The 20800-nt window shown below is 41.7% G+C and overlaps 1 long non-coding RNA gene across 1 annotated transcript; it reads left to right on the forward strand.

Moving 5' to 3' along the window:
• The first annotated feature begins 3113 nt into the window (after positions 1-3113).
• On the forward strand, positions 3114-6516 carry LOC147610430 (uncharacterized). The gene is made up of 3 exons (XR_015264107.1): positions 3114-3170; positions 3317-3339; positions 6301-6516. It is a non-coding gene; the product is annotated as an uncharacterized LOC147610430 (long non-coding RNA).
• Positions 6517-20800: the final 14284 nt, after the last annotated feature.

Below are 20800 nucleotides of genomic sequence, written 5' to 3' on the forward strand. Positions count from 1 at the left end.
AACATGGTAAATTAATCTTGTTCATTGCTCCAACATACAATTATATTTCTATATCTTTTTCATTAAGTTGTAGAGAAATGGTCACTAGAAGCTTGCCAAACGATTGAGGTCTTTCTTGTTGTCTCGAATACAGTCCAAAGATTGTGAAATCAAGCTACAACAAGTGTCACATAAAGCTGGTTGCTTGCTTCTAAGCATTGCCAACTTTTGTAGTTAAGAAAAAAATCTCACCACGTTGTTTTCCAAAGGCTTTAAGATAAGTTTGCCATTTTTTTGATATTACATTTTTGGATGCTTATATTATCTCATCCTTGATTGTTGTCTGGTTCAATCAACCAATTTAGTTTTAGTACTTTGTCGTTCAATTGCAATATAAGTACTTTATATTTCATTCTTATTTTTCTTTTATTTAGCAATGCATTAATAACTTGCTTTGTGCTTAATTGTGGTTGACATTTATACAAAATGGCTTCTCTTCCCTTCACACTCCATGGTAAAAGAATCTTGTGTGACTTTTTTTTTTGGGTAGAAACTTTGATTTAAATTAGAAGAAAAGAAAAGTTACAGCTACAGCAGAGATAAGCATATCGAATCTTGTGTGACTTGCAAATCCAATGGTTGTTGATAGTAACTTAAGTTTATGACGATTGTTATACAAAGTGGAAGGCGGTGACCGTTCTGTGTGGTCGCCATAGCCCTTTCTTCGCCTGCTCAACTCACTGCATGCCCCAGTGCTCTGCACCAAACCTATTCTCGCCACTCTCTGCGCGCTTCAGCCGTGAGGGTCTCGCCACGTCGCCCCTCTAGGGCTTCCGCCAGTATGGCAGGAAGCTCCAGCTCTGCTGTGAGTCCTCTCCTCAAAGACCCAACCCCTGCTGCTTCTGTACAAGGGAATGGACCATCAGCTACAACCATTACCACCTCCTATGCTGCAGTCCTCGACTCCGGCTCTGGCAAAGAAGCTGAACATCTGCAGCCCGGGAGGAGTACCTTGATGGGAGCCGCTCTCAACCTTCAACCGCCTCTCTTCTACCCCCATAGAGGATTTGTCCCACCCCAGTTGGACTAGTACTTCAGTTCAGGTATGGTTCCTCCCTCCTTTTCTGTTGATTTCATGAGGAATCCCCTGCATGTAGGGCCTGACCACCCAAGACCCTATTACCCTCAGGAGTATAATATGTTTTCAGGTTCTGAGTCTGAGATTAGACCTTTCTTGCATGGATTCTCCTGCCCGTTGCCTAGCTCTGTTATAGGATTCTCTACAGGTCTGCCTACCTTGGAGTATCGTCTGGTAATAATCTAGTTGGCTCTAGTGGGGGGGCTAAACAGCCTCAACAAAATACTATTAGGGTTAACTCTAACCCTATTTTCTCTGAGAGTTTTCAGCCGACCCCTACTAATACTGAGCAACCTAAAAATCCTGGTCTTGTCTCTGACCACATTGTGTGTAACACTCAGGAGCTTCATTCGTGGTGTGCTAATCTTGAGAGCAAGACTTTGGTTGGTACTTGTCATGGGCCCAGACCTCCCATGGACACCCTTAAAGCCTGGATGAGACAAAATTGGGGGCCTAGAAATATTAAGATTCCCTATGTCCAGTATCTCCCCAACAGTCATTATCTGTTCTTTTTTGAAAGCCCTGAGACATCTTAGCCCAGGGTACTTGGCTCATTAGGAACACTCCTCTAGTCTTTACTAAATGGAATAGATGATTTGATCCCAAGCAAAAGACACATATTACCCCTGTCTGGGTTGACCTTCCTGACCTTCCGCTCTGCTTTTACCCGTGGATTAAAGTGATGGGTAATAAACTAGGGAAGGTTATTGGGCAAAGGCCCCAACCAGAGATTAACCCTAAATGGGACCCTCAGATCCTGATTGAAGTGGACATCTCCCAAGAGCTCAAGTATAGCATAGATATTCATGACCAGGAAGGTTGTGTCATACACACACAAGCTATTGTATACAAGAATCTCCCTAATGCTTGTTTTAAATGCCACAAACAAGGGCACTTAATAAAGGATTGCCCAGACAATATCAAGGTGAAGGGAGCTGAAACTGACACAGAGGGCTTCACTGCTGTGGGAAAAAAGAATAATTTTAAACCTAAGATTGCTAAAACTAGTAACAGAAACATTAATAAGTTTGCTCCTTTGCTTGTTGATGTTGAGGGTCCCCTTCTTGGTGGGTCTGATGAAGTTTTGCCCAACTTTGTCCCTGATAAAGAGCAGGTTACCCCTCCTAGTCTTGAGGAAGATAAGGCTAGGGTGGATAATCTAGGCAACTCTTCCCATAATGTCCCCACCTCTGAGGAAGACTCTGATGAGGAGTTTATAGATTCCTCCCTTCCCATAGATAAGGAATTTGAGATGGAAATTAATGAGGTTGACTCTCAAGACACCCTTATTGGTTCTATTGAAACTTCCCCTCAGAAAACCAAAGCTGGCCCTATCTCTAGTTCCTCCCCTAAGGTCCCTAAATACAAAAGGAAAAAAGAAAAAACCAATGATGTTAACAGAGCTTCTGTTGTCCTCAGTAAACCCCCCAAAAACTCCAGAAAATGATGAGTGCTCATAATCTGAAAGGATGTACCTATAATTGCAAGGGGTTAACTGATCCAGTTAAAGCTAAGGCTATCTAGACTTGGATTAATGACTGTAAGCTCAGCTTTAATTTTATGTGTGTTAATGAAGTTAAGTGTACTGATTTTCTTCTCCAAACTAATTTGGCCAGAGTTAGTAAAAACTTTACTTGGCTTACCTCTACTCATCCTAATGGTAAAGGGGGACTGGCTCTTGGTATCAATGATTCCCTTTCTAAAGAGATGACACAGTATACTAGTAACTAGAGCTGGGTGAGTGCCCAAATTGGGGGCCCTTTCAAGCTAACCTCATTGCTGTGTATGCCCCCTGTGATGTTAATCTAAGAATGCAGGTGTGGTCTGAGCTGCTCCAAATCACAGGTAATGTCATTCTATTTGGGGATTTCAATATGGTGACTTCTCTTAGAGACAGATGGAAGAAGAAAGGGAAAATTCTTTGTGACAGGGAAAAAAATCTTTGGGAAAAGCTGGTCAGTCACTTCAACCTTCAGGATGTGTCAGGTGAGTCTGGTTTCACTTGGGATAATGCTCAGAAAAAGGAGCATTTCAGGTCAGCCAGACTGGACAGGTACTATGTTTCTACTCCTATTCTTAATGACTTCTGTAATATCCAATGTAGAGCTGTTGGCTCCATTTGTGTCTCTGATCATAAACCAGTCCTTCTAGAGGCCAACAACCAGGTGAATCAAAAGCAAAGTGGTTGGTTTCATGCAGATGCTACTCTCTTTTCCTCAAAGGTTGTCTCTAAACTTATTAAAGATCACTTTGACTCTGCTTTTGATCTGTATGTTTCTCCTGCTAAAGCCTGGATGCATGCTGTTAAGCTTACTCAGAAAACTTTGAGCATCTACAAGAGTAAGGCTACTCAGATACGTAAGAATAGGAGACAGACCATTTCTGACAGAATCCAGCAACTAGAAATGCATTGCAGTCCTACCTCCTCCCATATTGATGAGCTTAATGGTCTCATGGATGTAATGAGGCAAGAAGAGATGAAAGAGGCTGAAAGAGCGCTTGTTTTTACTAGACAGGTTTGGGCAGGGAAATTTGATAAACCCAATAAACATATGTTTAATCTGCTTTTAAAAAAAAGAAAATTCAAGATCTTGTGCCTCCCTTGCACCATTCAAGTGGGCAAATTCTCCACTCCCAGGAGGATAACCTTAACTTTGTTGCTAATTTTTATGCTAAAATTTTTTCTGAGATGCCCATCAGGTCAGAGGGGACCACTAATGCTAGAGCTAATATAGCTATGTGCAGGAAAAAGACTGTCACCCCTTTCATGAAGTCTCAGCTTGAGGCCCCTCTGACCGAAGATGAGGTGAAAGAAAGTATAGAGCACATGGCTAAAGGTAAAACTCCTGGGATGGATGGTTTGCCCAATGAATTCTTTCAGGCGTATAAGGAATGGATTGCTCCCTATCTTTTGAAAGTTTGGTTTGAGACTCTCAGCTATGGTGCCCTCCCTATCTCTGTTAACACTGGGGTCATTAAGCTCATTCATAAAAGGGGGAGAAAGGACTTGCTTGACAACTGGAGACCCATTACCTGTCTTACCTCTACCTATAAGGTTTTTGCCCTTACCCTTGCTAGGAGGCTCAGCCCTTTAATGGATGATATCATTCTACAGGAGCAAAAAGGCTTTATTAAGGGCAGATATATCCTTGATGCCATTATCAACATTTGGGAAGGGTGTGAGTTTGCCCAAGACATTGGGCTTGATTTTCTTTTCTTCAAAATTGATTTTGATAAAGCATATGATAGAGTTGAATGGGACTTTGTTCTACAATCCTTGTCTGACATTGGCTTTGGGAAAAATTTTATTAAATATGTTCATGTGCTACTTGGTAATGCTAAAGCTATTGTCTCTCTTAATGGATCTCTTACAGAGCCTATCACTCTTAGGAGATCTATCAGGCAGGGCTGCCCCATTGCTCCTCTTTTGTTTGTTATTGTGGCTGATGCTTTAGGTTGGCTGGTCAAGGATTCTCTTGATAAAGGTGAGATCAAAGGTATTCATGTCCCTGGTTTTGATCATGATCTATGTCTGCAACAGTTTGCTGATGACTCTAATTCCTTTATTGCCAATGATGACTTAAGTGTTAAAAATTTTTGGAACTGCCTTGACATCTTCTGTGAAGCCAGTGGTTCTATTTTTGGAACTGCCTTGACATCTTCTGTGAAGCCAGTGGTTCTATTATTAATCACTCCAAGACTGGAGTATGGGCCTCTAAAGGTAACATTCCTGACTCTATCTCTAATGCTGGTTGTACCCAAGTCCTCTCTGGGACCATTTTCAGGTTACTAGGGATTCCTATGGGTTTTGGCTGCTCCATCAAGAGTAGATGGTCCTGGGTTATGGAAAAAGTCAAAGCCAAGTTCAAGCATTGGAATGATTATAACTCTACCCTAGCCTCTAGACTCTTTGTTTTGAACCACTATATCCTTCCTACTGTCATATACTTCCTTGCTTGTTGGAGGCCTCCTGAGACACACCTTAGAGAGCTTGACAGGCTCACTGCTGACTTTCTTTGGGGTAACAGTGCCACCGATAATAAAATCCATAAGGTGGCATTAGAGAAGTGTACCCTGCCTAAAGATCAAGGAGGTCTTGGGCTTCTGGACATCAGAACCATGGCTGATAAACTGGCTTGCAAATGGATAGTTAGAAGTGTCTCCACTAGAGACTTCTGGACTTTTTTCATTCACAGAAACTGTGGGCGGTTTCATCATAGGAATCTTAAGGCCTGGGACAAATTTTCCCCCAATGAGATATTTATGTCCAATGCTCCATTTAAGGCTAAGGGTACTACTCTTGCTAACCAGTATGGGAATGCTTGGTTTAAGTATAAGAGTTTGGTGAGCTTAAAGGACAAGAAAGAGCTCCTCTACCTGCCCTATGATTCTATATGGTTCAGTAAATTTGTGCAGCCTATCTCTGATTCTCAACTACGTAGAGGTCACAAGTTGTACAAACTTGGCTTTTGTAGTTGGAAGGACCTCTGGGTATCTAATCACTGGGCTGACCAGTATGACATCCTTAGCATTGCTACTGTCTCTCCTGCTTGTCTTAATCTTTTAATGGAAAGGTTAACACTTATATCTTCCATCTTCCCTTTGTTGATTCCTACCCCTCCTCAGCCTATTACCCAATTGGTCTGCTGGAACAACAGTAGCTCTCTCTGCCTGTCCCGAACCTGTGCAGAGATAACTCTAAACTTATCCTCTTGCTCAATGATAAGTGGAACCTTAAGTGGAGTACTAGCCAATGGAGCTACAGGTTTAAGTCTATTTGGGCCTTCTCCCCTTCTGTTAAGCATTCTTGCTTTCTCTGGCTCATCCTCCATAAGGGGATCTGGACAGGTGCTCGTGCTGCCAAGATTGGTAAAGGTAATGGTTTGTGCCCCCGGTGTAATGCTGACATTGAAGACATTCCTCACATGTTTTTTCATTGCAGGTACAATGCTAAGTTTTTAAACCTTCTGTATACCTGTTTTAAGAGTATTCACCCCAACCCATTTTCTCCTAAAGAGGTTCTTTTGGGTGAATGTATGCACCTTGATCCCCCATTGTGGCATATGATCAGATGTCTGTTCCTCCATGAAATCTGGAAAGAAAGAAATGATTATGTCTTCTCTAATGGAGGGAGGAACCATATCTGGGCTTTAAAAGCTCACATTTCTAAAGTTGCTGTGCAGGTTATGGGGGAGATGAAGGATGCAGTGGAAGATTTTCAAAAGACTTTCCAAGAAGTCAAGCTTGGAAGATGGCAGACTTGGAAGTCTAGGCTCATGAAGATCTACTCAAGAGATCGACTGTCAATGATTGATGGAATCCTTTCCTCATAGTACAAGAATCTTGTTATTTTGTTAGAAAGCCCTCAGATGTTCCTATGCAAGACTATGTAAGCAGTTGTGCCCCTCGCAGAGCCTTTATCTCTGCTGTAGCTGTAACTTTTCTTTTCTTCTAATTTAAATCAAAGTTTCTACCCAAAAAAAAAAAACTTAAGTTTATGACCCTCTATGTTTTTTTCTTGAGCCATATCCTAGCTGAGAAATGTGACTCTTTATCGTAATTGTTAGTCATAACCTCTATGTGGGCGTCTATTATTTTTGGGAATATTTTATTTTGGATACGCTTTTTATCTATATCATCTTCGAGGAAGAATGTGTTTAATCAGATGTGTGCACTTGTATAATATAGTTAAGATTAATGTGTTTAATCGGCTGTGTGCTCTTACTAATATTATTTTGAATGTAGTGGCGGATTATGTGTTAATCGCGGGTGGAACGTGTGTTAAACCACTATGAGATATTTTGAAAGACATGTGATATCTATTATGGTTTCATATTTTGGTATTAATATTTTTGTAAAGCTAAGCCCATTACTTTCGGGGATATTTTATTTTGGATATGCCTTTTATTTATATCATTTTTTAGGATTAATATGTTTAATCAGCTTCGCTGTATTCGTAGGGTTGTCATACATCCTGAGACAAAGAGAATATTAATCCCAATCTTAATCCAGCAGCAAAGCAGCTAAAACCATTCGTGACATCGAGAATGGCAAGAGAAATGATAAAAGAGAAAAAGTTCAAGGTGGTTCAATGAGATATAGTCGATGAATTTGTAACTAACAATATAGTTTCAGCTGCGGATATTCAATCCGCCATGGATTCAAGTAGAGTCAGTCATAAGGGTTATAGTGCCATCCAGAAGTCAGTGTCATCCCTCCTTGAGGCCAAAGGCATTAAAGCAAAGCTACTTCCAACACCTACAAAAGTTTGGAGATATAGGGAGGAATTAAACACAGAACAGCTTCACTATGTTGGTCACTCATACCACATTGTACAAGAGTTTAAGGGAGAAGGTGGCAGTTTATTCTACAATGAACACAACAATATATTCATGGACTTGGAGCTCTTGCAAAAGAGAATGGTGGAGTTCTATGATATTACATTTGAGGAGGTAGTTTGTCATCAAGCTTGATGAGTGCGAGATTATCAAGGAGAAAAAGATGGAAAGGGTCACAATAACACTTATGAATAGGGCTCTTTATAATTGTAGTAGGGATGATCCAAAGTATTTTAGTGTGCAGTCCGAGATGAACATCTGGTGGCTAGGTTCATTTGAGGTGAAGAAAGAGAACCATGAATCCTTGTTTTGGGTATTTCATCAGACACATGTTCCCAATCTCATCAAAGAACAAATGAATGCAAACAAAATGCTCCATGTAGAGAAACGGGGGGAATTTCAAGTCCAATGGCATTTTGCAGGGGTGATTTGAAGACTCTCAAGTGCTTATTTATTGCAGCAAAGCGGCTAATGCAAAGTCTCCATGCCTTTATTGCATGGACTCTGCAAGGGTGATGGACTCTAAGTAGTGGAGACGACCACCGAACAGACAAATTTTGGATGAGAACTTTAAACCAGTGTTTGAGATTCCTCTTTCCAATGTGCATATATGCACGCTTCATGCTTTGTGTCGTATCATAGAGAAACTGTGTGCACTAGTATAATATAGTCAGGATTAATGTGTTTAATTGGCAATGTGTACTGACTAATATTATTTTGAATATAGGCGATGATTGAGTGGTAGATTATGTGTTAATCACGGGTGGAACATGTGTTGGATCACTATGAGATATTTTGAAAAACATATGAGCACCTATTATGGTTTCATATTTTTGGCATTAATATTTTTGTAAGGTTAACACCTCAAACCTTGTACATATTTTAGTAGGCTCATTTATAGTTTGCTATATTTTTGTAAGAGCTTTTACGCTCAAAACTCAGAATCACTTGAGCTTTTGTTTTTGGGGTTATCTTTTTGAAAAGCAATCTTTTAATACATATAAATATAAGCACTTAATTCCTATATAATATCCCAAATATTGGATGGTTTAGCACTTAATTCCTATATAACATCCCAAATATTGAATTCTAGGACCTTCAAGCCATGTTGTGCTATTGATCCATGTTAATCCCTTTCCAAACACCATAACCTAGCACTACATACCCTCTCCACATGATGGTGTACATGCACATGTATATGCATATCACTTTGGTGCACCTATCCTATATTGTTTGTCGCCATAGAATATTAGGGTGACATTGAGCTTCATGTGTATATCTTTTGGACTCACCTATGCTTGTCATGTGGCACGTGTAGATATGGGATGGCCCTATATTTTGCTATATATAAAGAGTATGGGTGAGAGAGATCTCATTCCTCTCTAGCCTAAGTTGTGAAGTCCATCTTGTGTTCTTTCCTTTTGAGTAGTCTTAGTCTTGTGCTCCCCTGTCTCAACTTAGAGGTTGAGGTATTTCCTTTTAGGGTTTTCTTAGGATTGAGTTAAGTCTTCTTCTTACTTATGAGAGAACTAGGGATGTGTTCTTTTCGGCATGGCTTGCGTACTCTTGAGTGCCATCTTCTCATTGCCATGTGCTTGTCATTTGCTTGCGTTTAGGCTTGTGAGTGGGAGGTGAGTATGGTGTGGAGGTGAGTTGGTGTGGACGTGAGTGTGTAGTATTGCTTTCCTTTTTCTTTAAGATTAGGTCCATTTCTTTTTGTTACCCTCTTCTTCTTATTTCCATTAGATTAGCCTATTCAACTAGTTTACAAATAGAGATTAGCATATTCTTTATTCTTTATTTTATTATTCTTTGTCTGAGGGTTTGGGTTAGAGACAAGCTTTTGATGGCCTGCCATAGCTATTCCATTGAACTATGAATGCGTGGACTAGAGAGCATCTCGATGCAGTGACTTCACAATAGTTCCGTTGTGTCAAGACAAATTCGCAAGGAGGCAACATGAAGAAGAGACCCGTTCACAAGGAGAGGCACTATCATCGAAGAAGGAACCATCATCAACAAAGCAATTGGCTACATCAACAGAAAGATCATTGCCGGCCAAGTTTTATTTGTAAGTTGTGGGTTTTCCTTTGCATTTCTATGTGATTAATTTCTTTATCTTCTTGAAAAGGAGCAAGGAAACAATAAAAAGTAGTAGTTTTTTTGGCCAAGACTTTTTAAAGGAGCATTAAAAGTCCATAGCATATAAGAACAAGGAAATGCGCCCAGTCGGCGGGAGGGTGCGCCTGTAGCAAGAAAGCAACCGGGGGTGGCTGTGGTGGCGGAGCGCAGGTGGCAGCGCTGCAATAAAGGGAGGCGCCCAGTCGAGAGGTGGCACAGCAAAAGGTGGAGGTAACGGGCCAGCCGTGTGGTGGCTCTGTCGCTGGGCGGCTGAAGCGCTGAAAGTAAAGGAGGAGTGATGTCCGGCGTTGCAACACATCGAGGTGAAGGCGTGAGAGGCGGTTCTGGAGGCGGAAGGCCAGATATTTGCAACTGTCACGGTGGATGAGCAGCCTACACCTGGCTTAAAGGCTGTTCTCAACTTCACAGTCCCTGATCAGAAGTCAGGGAAGGTGGCCGACATGGAAAGCAAAAGGAGGAGGGCAGGCGAAGAAGGCGGCCTTGTAGCGGCAGCTCTCTAGAAGGCAACGAAGGAGGGGCGCAAACCCTCAGGATGAAGTGCCACGGGTCTTAAAGACCCCAGGATTAAGTGCCACTAGTCTTAAAGACCCTTCTCAGGTGATAGCAATGGATGGTATTGATCAAAATCACTACGTTTTTTTGGATTTTTTTGGACCATCGGATAAAGTAAACTAGGGCCAATAAACTAGGGGTGAAAAACATAGAATATAATGGCTTGAAACCACATGGTTTTGTTGCTTGAAGGTATAGTGTAGTGGTAAGATGTTTCTAATGGTGACCCGAGGTCTCGAATTCAAATCCTCTTTTACACATAATATTTTGCTCCAAAAATTTCTAAGTCCTAAATCCAAATTTACCCTCATTCCATGATGTAAACTAAGAAGTAAACTATGCCCACTTAGTAAACTAAAAAGTAAACTAGGATCGTTTAGTAAACTAAAAAGTAAACTATACCCGTTTAGTAAACTAGAAAGTAAACTAGGATCGCTTAGTAGCCTAGTTTACTGACCCTAGTTTACTTTATCCAATGGCCCAAAAAAGGTCTCACGGTTTTTGATCAATGCCATCCATTGATATCACCTGACAAGGGTCTTTAAGACCTCGTGGAACTTAGTCGTCCTGAGGGACGCAGATAGGGCGCCATAGCCACACCGATCACACAGACAATTGGTACTCTTTTAAAAAGAATAAAAAATAATCTTCTCCCCTAAACGGCATTAATTCCACTCCATATAGAAACACCCCCACCCTCATTTTATTTTTCAAACAATATATCATATATATATATATATATATATATATATATATATATATATATATATATATATATATAACTAACCCCCAACCCCGTTTATTTTGTTTTAAAAAATTCCAAAACAAATATATATATGTTCTTAATTAAACTAACCCCTCTCTCCCCCTTCTATTTTTCTACCTAACAACCCACCGCCTTGCATTTCTTTTTCTTTTTATCTTCCAAAATCTATATGCAAAAAAATCGCTAAGTATTTTTTTTAATTTTCTAGTGATCTCCTTTCTCCCCTTCCCGTCTAACCTTTTCTAAACTATTCTTTTTTACTTACTGTGTTTATTCTCCACCTTACTAACACTTTTTGTGTATATTCTCCTTTTTTTACTAACCCCCCTTGTATCTTTTTTATTTTTTTATTTTAAGAAAACTAAGCAAATAAATTTAAAAAAAAGAAAAATGTCATGCTTCTAAGCTACCTATTCTAACAATGCATAAAAAAATATGAAATGCATGAATAAAGCCCTTTTAATATTTATTGGCTTAAAAAGGAGGAGAATCACTAGAATTATAAGTTCAGCCCAAGCTTCCTCTTTGCAATATAGTGCTCGCACCATCCACTTCACTACTGATTTGTATGATATTAATGATACTCAAAACCTTTTGCAACATTAGGCGTGCACTAAAATTTTTACTTAATATTTTTGTCCTCCTAATTTGAATCTTTGGTCCAATGTCAATTTATTCCCCTACCTATTATCCTAAGAATCCGACCATCTTTAAAAAACTTGATGCCAAATGTGCAACTCATCAGCGTTTTGTTCATGGCCCCAATCTCTCTCTCTCTCTCTCTCTCTCTCTCTCTCTCTCTCTCTCTCTCTCTCTCTCTCTCCGCCCCGCCCCCCCATAGGTGTGCATGAAGACATTAAAAAAACACACACACACCCACCCACCCACATGTGAGGCTACATTAAAAAACACACACACACACACACACACTCACTCCCCCCCACCCACGCACCCACACATGAGACTACACAAGACTAGTTATAGGATCTAAAGCCTTTTGAAATTGATTACATCTTGAGAGAGGATGGTTGTTAACCACTCCATTGGTTAACAAAGATGGTACTGGAATATATAAAGAAGCCTTACCATGAGATTAATGTCAAATAGGGAAAGTCTATGGACCTAGTGTACATAGTTTCTTAAGACTAGTAATAGAGACTGGACTTAGTGTACATAGTTGCTTAAGACTAGTAATAGAGATTGGACTTAGTGTACATAGTTGCTTAAGACTAGTAATAGAGACTGGACCATTTTTTAGTTTAGTCAGCCTAGCGTAAAATGTAGTCACTTGTATAGAAGCCAATTTCGACAATGAGAGATACACAATCATTCCCTTGCAATAGTTTACTTGTGAGCTCTCCTTCTTCCCTCTTCTTGCCTACTTGTATGCTTTTGAATTCATGCTTGCTTCATGGATGCATGCTTGAATAGGTCTAATTGTAGGCTTTCCTCTTCGATTAGCTTCTTTTTCCCTCACCTATTGTGAGAGAGAACCATCACAAAGGGATATCTCTTCTTGCCTCCATCTAGGCATTGAGAGCTCCCCCTTTACCCCTTTGGCAAGGAGCATTTCGGTGTGACAAACGAAGTGAGGATGTGACATGGTCGAGCTAGCGCACCCATATGGAAAGTTACAGGTTGCAGTCGTAAGAAGATAACACCCAACGACACATGCTTCAACAAGCCTAAGGTAAGCTCTTGACTTAAACATATTTGGCACTATATGGTGAGTAGCCTAGAGCTTAGCTATATTTTTCATCCATTCCAAGCTATTGGGATCACTCAATATTTCCTAGTGTTGATTGGGAAGTATACCTAAAAAAACAAACAGTTTTAGATTATTGGATGTGTTTGTTTATTGTATTTGATTTTGATTTGAAGATTATTTTACAGTAGGGCATTATATTTCATCTATTAGTGGTAAGGTAAAACCCTGATTTTTTTTGTGGTTCGCATGAAATTGGAGCCTAAGAGGCTTAGATTTCATTACTTTGATCAAAGAATTGGATTAACAATTGTGATTAGGAGTGGAATCCACTCTAAAAACATGAGCATTGAGCTCCTCTAGGTTGGATTAGAGTGAAGTTGTCAATTTTTATTCATGCATTTCATAACTTATTCTTACATTGTTGAATTGGTAGAGTAGAGGCATGCAAAATCATCTAAAAATAATTAAAAACCACTTAATTAGTTGTATCACAATCCTTAATTGAGAAGAAAAATTCTTGTCCTTCATGATTATTAGAGAATTAAGTACACATTACCTATGCACACGAACCCTGTCATAGACCCTGTTCCTAGATTTTCGTGCCCCAATCAAGTCTATTTCATACCAGGGAACTATATGCGTCGAGTTCATAAAAAAAGACGAGCTTTTTTTTTGTATGAACTTGATGCCCCAATTTGGCCTATTTCATACTAGGGAAGTACATGAGTCAAGTTTATACAAAAAAAAGGGCATGAACCTACATGCATGAGCCTGCGTAAGTGAATCTACATGTGTGAGCAAAGAGACGTGAGTCTACACATGTGAATCTATATACGTGACCCAAGAGACGTGAGTCTAGAGGTATGAATCTAGTCATATGAGCCTAGAGATGTGAACTTGCAGAGACGTGAGCCAGTAGACACATGAGCCTAGAGACATGAATCTAGAGGTGTGAACCTAGACACAACACGAGCTTGTAGTAGATGTAAGCCTAGAGACATGAGTCTAGAGACATGAACGTAGACACATAAGCCTACGACATGAGCCTAGAGACGTGAACCTAGACACGTGAGCCTAGCAACTTTTATTAAACAAAATCAACTATTAAAAAAAACCTTATTTAAAACCATTCTCAGTCTTGATCCAGAAGCACCTCGGACCTTTCATGCAAACCTGATCCAGACAGATTGTTGGAAATGATAATACAATCAACTGCAGTGCATCAAACCACATGTTCTCAAACCCACCAACCCTTCGATCAACTGAGTGTTCCCTTGTTAAGAAGGCTCCTTCAGAAGCAAGGAGCTTTGGGAAGAAATGAGCCAATGAAACATAGACATGGATGAAAAGTGGAACACTTAGAAGCAAGAACCACCTTCGAACTCCGAATTCACCAATTGGCTCTATAAATAGTGCCTTAAAATTTTATAAAGAAGGTGTCTAACCCCTATCTTTGGGCGAAGCTGCAATGGAGTGGGAGCAGGTTGGAACCTCAAGGTTCGCTCCCATAAGAATTGGTCAAATCATGGCAGACGCCACAATGTTTGGTGTCAATCATCCTGAGCTAGGTTCTCCCAAGATAACCATGACCAACAAGCAATCCAACAATCGTAGTTTACGGCAATTTGGATATGTCTTGTTTGCTATACCATATTTAGGGACAAGTGTTCCACAATACACCCAATAGCAAGAAGCACACACAACACAAGAAGTAGGAGCTCACTATTAAAGTGCCTTACCGTGGAGCCAAGTTCCAATTCTTCTCCGTTTGGACAAGGAACATGGAATAAATGGACAAGTAAAGAGCCAATGTTAGGGAGTACCTTATCACACAAATGGATCCAAAGGGCATTCACAAAATGTGTCCTCAATCGTGCAGTGAGCCTACAGCCTCAAGGCCACTTGCAGGCTGATGTGGAGGACAAATTCCTTTGGAAACGTTGCAACCCAAACCCATAGGGCAAGAGATCTCCTACCTTGAAATAGAGGGTCTCGGCAACCACCTCCTTATGTTCCATTCACGTGAATATGTAGAAGATATGCTAAGTATTGCATTCGAAATGGAAAGGGGCTTTGTAACCAACATAGTACCTAGAGGCTCAGAGTTGGGCAAAACCAAGCCAATCCACATCTCAAGGATGCTGATCAAATTTCATGGAACCGGAGATCCCATTCAATAGAAGTTCGATCAAATTTGTGAGTCCATGGGACAGATTGATAATCCCACCAAGATCTTCTCATTTGGTCTTTGCCTTGAAGAGGCAAAGTACACGACTGGTTCATGTCTCTAAATCCACAGGAAAAGGCTAACTATGAGGTCTTGAGTTCACATTCATTGTGGGATTCTCACCCAATGGAGCCAAATGGAGCCCAATTGCACAGATATATAACATGAAGCAGGAAGAGGCAGAAACCATGGGAGATTACATTTCTAGAACCAAGTATCTCGACATCGATTTATGATGGGTTTTAAGAGCAAGAGCACTCAGGCCATCTCTATAGGTCTAGGCACTACATCTTTGATGAGTGTTGCTAAGGCAATAGACCTAGTAGATAACATGCAAGACAAAGATGTAAAAGTCGTCCACCTAAACCAAGAGATAGTAGACGTATCAGCTAAAGCCTCATCATCATGGCACCACACTAGCACCAGTTAGAGTCCTAGTCAAGGACATGATCATGGATTAGTTGGCAAAGAATCTACTAAACTGGTTAGGCCAGCAATGTGGCAAGGCCATCCCCAAGGGTAAAACCTCAAAGCTAACCCCAACCAACAACTCAAGCAGGAAACCCACATCTATTCCCATAAAGAGATATGGTTTGGTGTGCAATTTTCCACAAGAATCACCAGCACAAAGTGTCTGTTGTTGAGGTGTAGACAACAACAATTTTGCACTCATTGTCAGTGCCACGAGAACCATGACATAGCTCATTATTGGTACTAGGGAAACGTGGAACCATAACCTATGCTCCCGCGGTGCCAAAGCAGCCACTAGCGCTACCGCCCATACCAAATGCTTCTCAACAAGCACAAGCTCCAGGGCCTACATATCAAAACCCCGTACTGAGAGTTATGTACAAACTTGCACCAATGCCATACCCACCTTTAGTATTACCACCCCAATCGGTTCCTCCTAGAACTGCACCAATATAACAGTACACCTAGTGACATTTCCAGTGGACTTCAAGAGTCCAAAAGAGGAAAGCTATGAGTCATATGAGCAGTATGATTCATATGGATATCTAGAGCAACCCCTGGCCATTGACTATAGCTCTCTGTTCAAAACAATGGTGTAACAAAGAGTGAGGGATCTCAACAATATGACATGCAAACTACCTCTTCAATGTTTTCATTTCAAAGGCCCATACCGTGTTACTAAGTGTCACATAGAACCATCGCACCTAGTGTCCCAAATCTATCCCGAAATCCAATGTCAAACTCGAATTTACAGGGACAAGTGTTACAAGTGTGAATTTCAACATGCCTTCAAGGATTATCCCAATAGAGTGACAATCACCCTAATGGCTGAAGCATCAACCACTTCAACAAGCCTTAACTTGTTAACTGTACACAAGGTGGACTTATTCATAAAGTCCCCCTTAATGCCATCACAAGGCTCCAAAGCAAGTCGAGGGTGTAGTTGCCAAGGGAACATCCAAGGCAATCAAGAAGCAGAAAGCTCAAGCTTCGACCTCAAAGCCAACAGCCTAATAGCTAGAGGTGCAAGCCCCAACAATCCCTAAAAAGAATAATGCACAAAACCCAAAGGTCTAGAAGAAGACCTCAAAGAGCTCACGAAAGTGCAATCCATGATCAGCTGTCAAGGGTAATGGTGTCGTGACCATTGAAAGTGTTCCGAGAGCTCCAAAGTTGCCTCCCTCATGAGACAACAAGTGATCTCCCATTAATACTAGCTCTTCCTAAACAAATGACATTGATTGACTATGAAAACCTTCTAATGAAACTGAAGGAGTACCCCAACCCCATGTTGGAGAAAGAGAAAAAATGAAGCAAGCCCAAGATCTTGTGAGGACGATGTAGCCTGAATTAGAGCCAATACTTGAGCTGATCCCTAATCCCATCCCAAAGCCAATGATAGAACCAACGAGGCAATGCTAGCCAAAAGCCTTGATCGAGATTGTAACCATTCTTAAGAGCCCTAAAAAGAGCCAATTTTGGAGCCTCTACCTCTAGAACAAATCTGACCAGATTTTGCATTACTAGAAAATATTATGGTGAATGTGATAATCCTTGGAAGGCCAACTTTTACCTCCCACTGAGCCCTCCTTCATTTTATTGTGTTGGAGAAAGATCGAATGAAGCAAGCCTAAGAGCTTGTGAGGAAGGTGAAGGCTAAACAAGAGTTGGTAGGGTAGTTGAGCAAGTGGTCGAGTACGAACCTTTGACCCTACCCGAGTGACCCCATCCTAGAGCCAATCATAGAACCAATGAGGGAAACCTCAGTGCCAGCCAAAGGCCTTGACCAAGACTGTAACCATTCTCAAGAGGTTACCAAAAAGAGCCAGTTTTGTAGCCTTCATATACAAGACAAAAGGATAGCCAAAAAGAGCCAGTTTTGTAGCCTTCATATACAAGACAAAAGGATAGCCAAAAGTGCATATGAGCAAGCTCGGACACTACTTCAAAAGGGATGAAATGAACGGCCTGTTTTTCTTGTCGTTTATAAAGGAATGAGGGTCTCAATCTTGGATGCTGGTGCTAGTGCTAGCATAATCACCATGGATTATTGGGAGGCCTGGGGAAGCCCACCACTCATATGCATAAGCTTCGAGGTGGTGGTCAAACTTGCCAATGGGAACAAGCTAAACCCTTAAGTGTCCTACATGATGCAAAAAGTAAGACCTTCGATCTAAGTTTCCACCACACATTTGTGGTGATGGATTTTCAAAGAAGGCCTTACCTGGTTCACGGCGGTTGGGAAAAACCAACCACATTTACATATGCAAGGGTAACCTTTCCTTAAAGATAAACTAAAAAATAGGAAAGACTCATCCCAGAGCTTGTGACAAGATACTGGATGGTGAAAATGAGGAGTAGGAATATGAACCCATCCTGGAATCTGCCACCTTTGAGGATTGGATTCATGTCCTTGCAACCATGGACACTTCCATAGAAGCTTGGGACAAGGTTTACACGATTGGATGGTGTCAAAATCACATCCATGTTCGTGCTTGATGCAGGCAGAACCAACAGTAGAAGTAGCTCACCTTGAGTTAGAGTCCCCCCAAAAAGGCCACCTAGGTATGTGGCTCATCTTCTTAGGTGAGATCCCGCAGCCACCCACCAACAGCATGTTATCTTCGGAGATGTGGATCTCATTAGGCCACCCACCCCTCCCACCATCCACAATAACCATTTTTGCAATAATTAATTCCCAAATCTATAATCCTTGGTTGTTTTGAAGCGGAGTTTCTAATTAGATCTAAATCTGTGTCATGCAAGTTTTATGTGACCCTTGCAGGTCTATTTGAAAGAAAGCATCCTTAGGAGGGGATGGATCGTGGCCACACATTGCATCGTTAGAGGTGGCGAAGGACCGTGATGCTTGAGCTCCCCTTCGAGATGGTCACCGTACCCTTGGTGGATGAGGGCACCCTAAGCCTTGTCCTTTACTTACAAAAACCACCACCTTAGGATAACCTCTGACACTAAACAACCATCTCGCCTTGCTGCGTCGGCGGGCAGCCACCCTCTCAAACCATTTTCGAGATCCTAAACCTTGCCATGCCAAAGACCACCTCCCAAACTTTAACCTCAGCAACCCTTAAGGGAAACACCAAGAAGGAGTGGGCACCCATGCATACCTTGGCTAGCCAGGGTAAGTATGACACCCATATGCATGGACCTAGCAACCACCATTCGACCCAAAGCCCAATTGTGGGTGCCCCAATGGAGTTTCACCCAAACCCTGAGCCGCCCTGCTAGATCCCTGTCAAGTTGCTAGAGGATTAGGGCTTCTACTACGAAGGGATAGTGATCCCATCCAACCCCAAAACCTCACCATCCAGATAACCCTAGAAAAAGATTCAAGCACAAAGGACTTAGTATCCAATACCACCCCACAAATCGTCTCATTGGATCTCAACCAAACTACTAGAAGCACAAGGATTCCACGAAGGAAACCCCCACACCCATGGTGCTGAACGTTAAAGATAACCATACAAACACTTATGGGGCACCATTGAGCAACCCTAGGGCTCAAAAGGATCACCACAACACCAAAAACACCTATGTGCGCCACAACGCCACACCATCTTGCAAGCTAGAATTGGAAAGACACAACTCAATCAAGCGCACCAACAAAGTCAACCATGGTGGCATCCAAGCCTTCATTATGGTGGATGAGTAAGCGATTCTCCACCCTCACCCACTAAGCATGCTCACAGTAAGCCTTGAATCCCCTAGCCCACCTGTACATATGTAACATAACTCTCCTTGCTCAAGTGTATAGTCGCTACCTTCATTGAGAATGCTAAAGAACACAAAAACACAAAAACATATCAAGAATCGTAAAAAAAATCAGAGATCACAAAAGTTCGATCACCCAAATCAACGACCACAAAAGTTCAATCACCAGATTGGTAATCTAAAGTCGGATTGACATGGGTCGGATCACGATGATTTGGTAGCTCTGGCAAATTTTCAAGTCAATCAATGATAACAATCAAAGATGTGAAATTGGTGAGGTCGCATCGCAACTTGAGAAGTAGGATCATGCCACGATCCAAGACCATCGATTAAGGATATAAAATCATGTGGAAAGTAGGAGTCTGATCACCACAATCCAAGAAGCGATGCTCAAAAATGTAAAATCGTTGGGGTAGGATCGCCAAATGATCTAAGACTGACAATTAAGGATGTTGAATCACCTGGAAAGTGGGATCATCCAAGAGTCAGATCGCTCTACAATCTAAATATCGATTCAAGATGTGAGATCGGTGAGGTCAAATCACGATCGTCAACGATCAAAGATTTTGAAACGTTTGGAAAGTGGGATCATCCAGGAGTCAAATCACCATGATCCAAGAATCGACCAATCAAAGATGTGAGATCGGTGAGGTTAGATCGTAATTGTAGAAGTGAGATCAGCAAGATCAAAGATGTGAGATCGGTGAGGTTAGATCGTAATTGTAGAAGTGAGATCACCGAGATCAAAGATGTTAAATCATCATGGAAGTGTGATCGTAGGATCACGGTTCTTGGATCGTGATGTGGCACCTAGATTGCCTTCGTGGTTTGCCTCCATGTCTCGTGCCTCAGCCTTGGAGATACAAAGAAGGGAGGGCACTTCCAGAGCTTTTTCAAGGAGAAGCAAGGTGGCTCTTGTGCCTTGCGTGCCTACAAAGCTAAGTGAGGAGAGAAACAAGCCATGCCCTTGGCCACTGAGCGGAGCATAGAGTGGGAAAGGCTCATGTGCCTTGGCTGCCGCACCGGGCAGAGGAGAAGCAGGGCACGCAAAGGGAAGCAAGGCTTGTGCCCTTGATGCCTATGAAGTGAGAGCCTTGCCACAGTCGCTTGCTGGAGAGAAAGAGAGAGAGAGAGAGAGAGGAGCAAAGGCTCCTAAGCGCCAATCTGCCTAGAGGTCACCCATTTCTCGATTGGTGCAGATAGGGTTAGATTTGGTCACCAAGTTCCCCTACAAACCCTAAATCTCTTCAAGCTTTGTTCTCCCCAGTTTTCCCCTTTCACCATGAGAGAGGGTATCTAGTAAACGCTCCATCTCTAGGCATCATGCGTGCTATGAGATCCAAGCTTAATACCCTGTCGTGCTGCCCAAGACGTTCCGGACCTCCATCTATCCATGCTCATCCTTTGATGGGTCCTAGCCCTCATTCCGTCAAGCACAGGGTGCAGACTACTTCTACCAACTACCTCATGTTCACAACCAACAGAGACCCCAAAGGATGAAAAACCTCTACATCACCTGTCACTTTCCATGTAGCGCCTCGATAGCCTGCCTCTGTCATCGGGGCTGATCGGTTCCTAACCACCCACTTAAACTCGGCCGCTAACTCCATGGTGTATTTAGGACCATCAACACCCTGTAAGATGGCACTGAAACATATAATGCAGCCTTACCATGAGCTTAATATCAAATAGGGAAAGTCTATGGACTTAGTGTCATGGTTGCTTAAGACTAGTAATAGAGGACGGA

Source organism: Cibotium barometz, chromosome 49 (genome assembly GCF_041138505.1).
Source record: "Cibotium barometz isolate CiBa-2024 chromosome 49, ASM4113850v1, whole genome shotgun sequence".
In the NCBI taxonomy this organism is placed as follows: domain Eukaryota; kingdom Viridiplantae; phylum Streptophyta; class Polypodiopsida; order Cyatheales; family Cibotiaceae; genus Cibotium; species Cibotium barometz.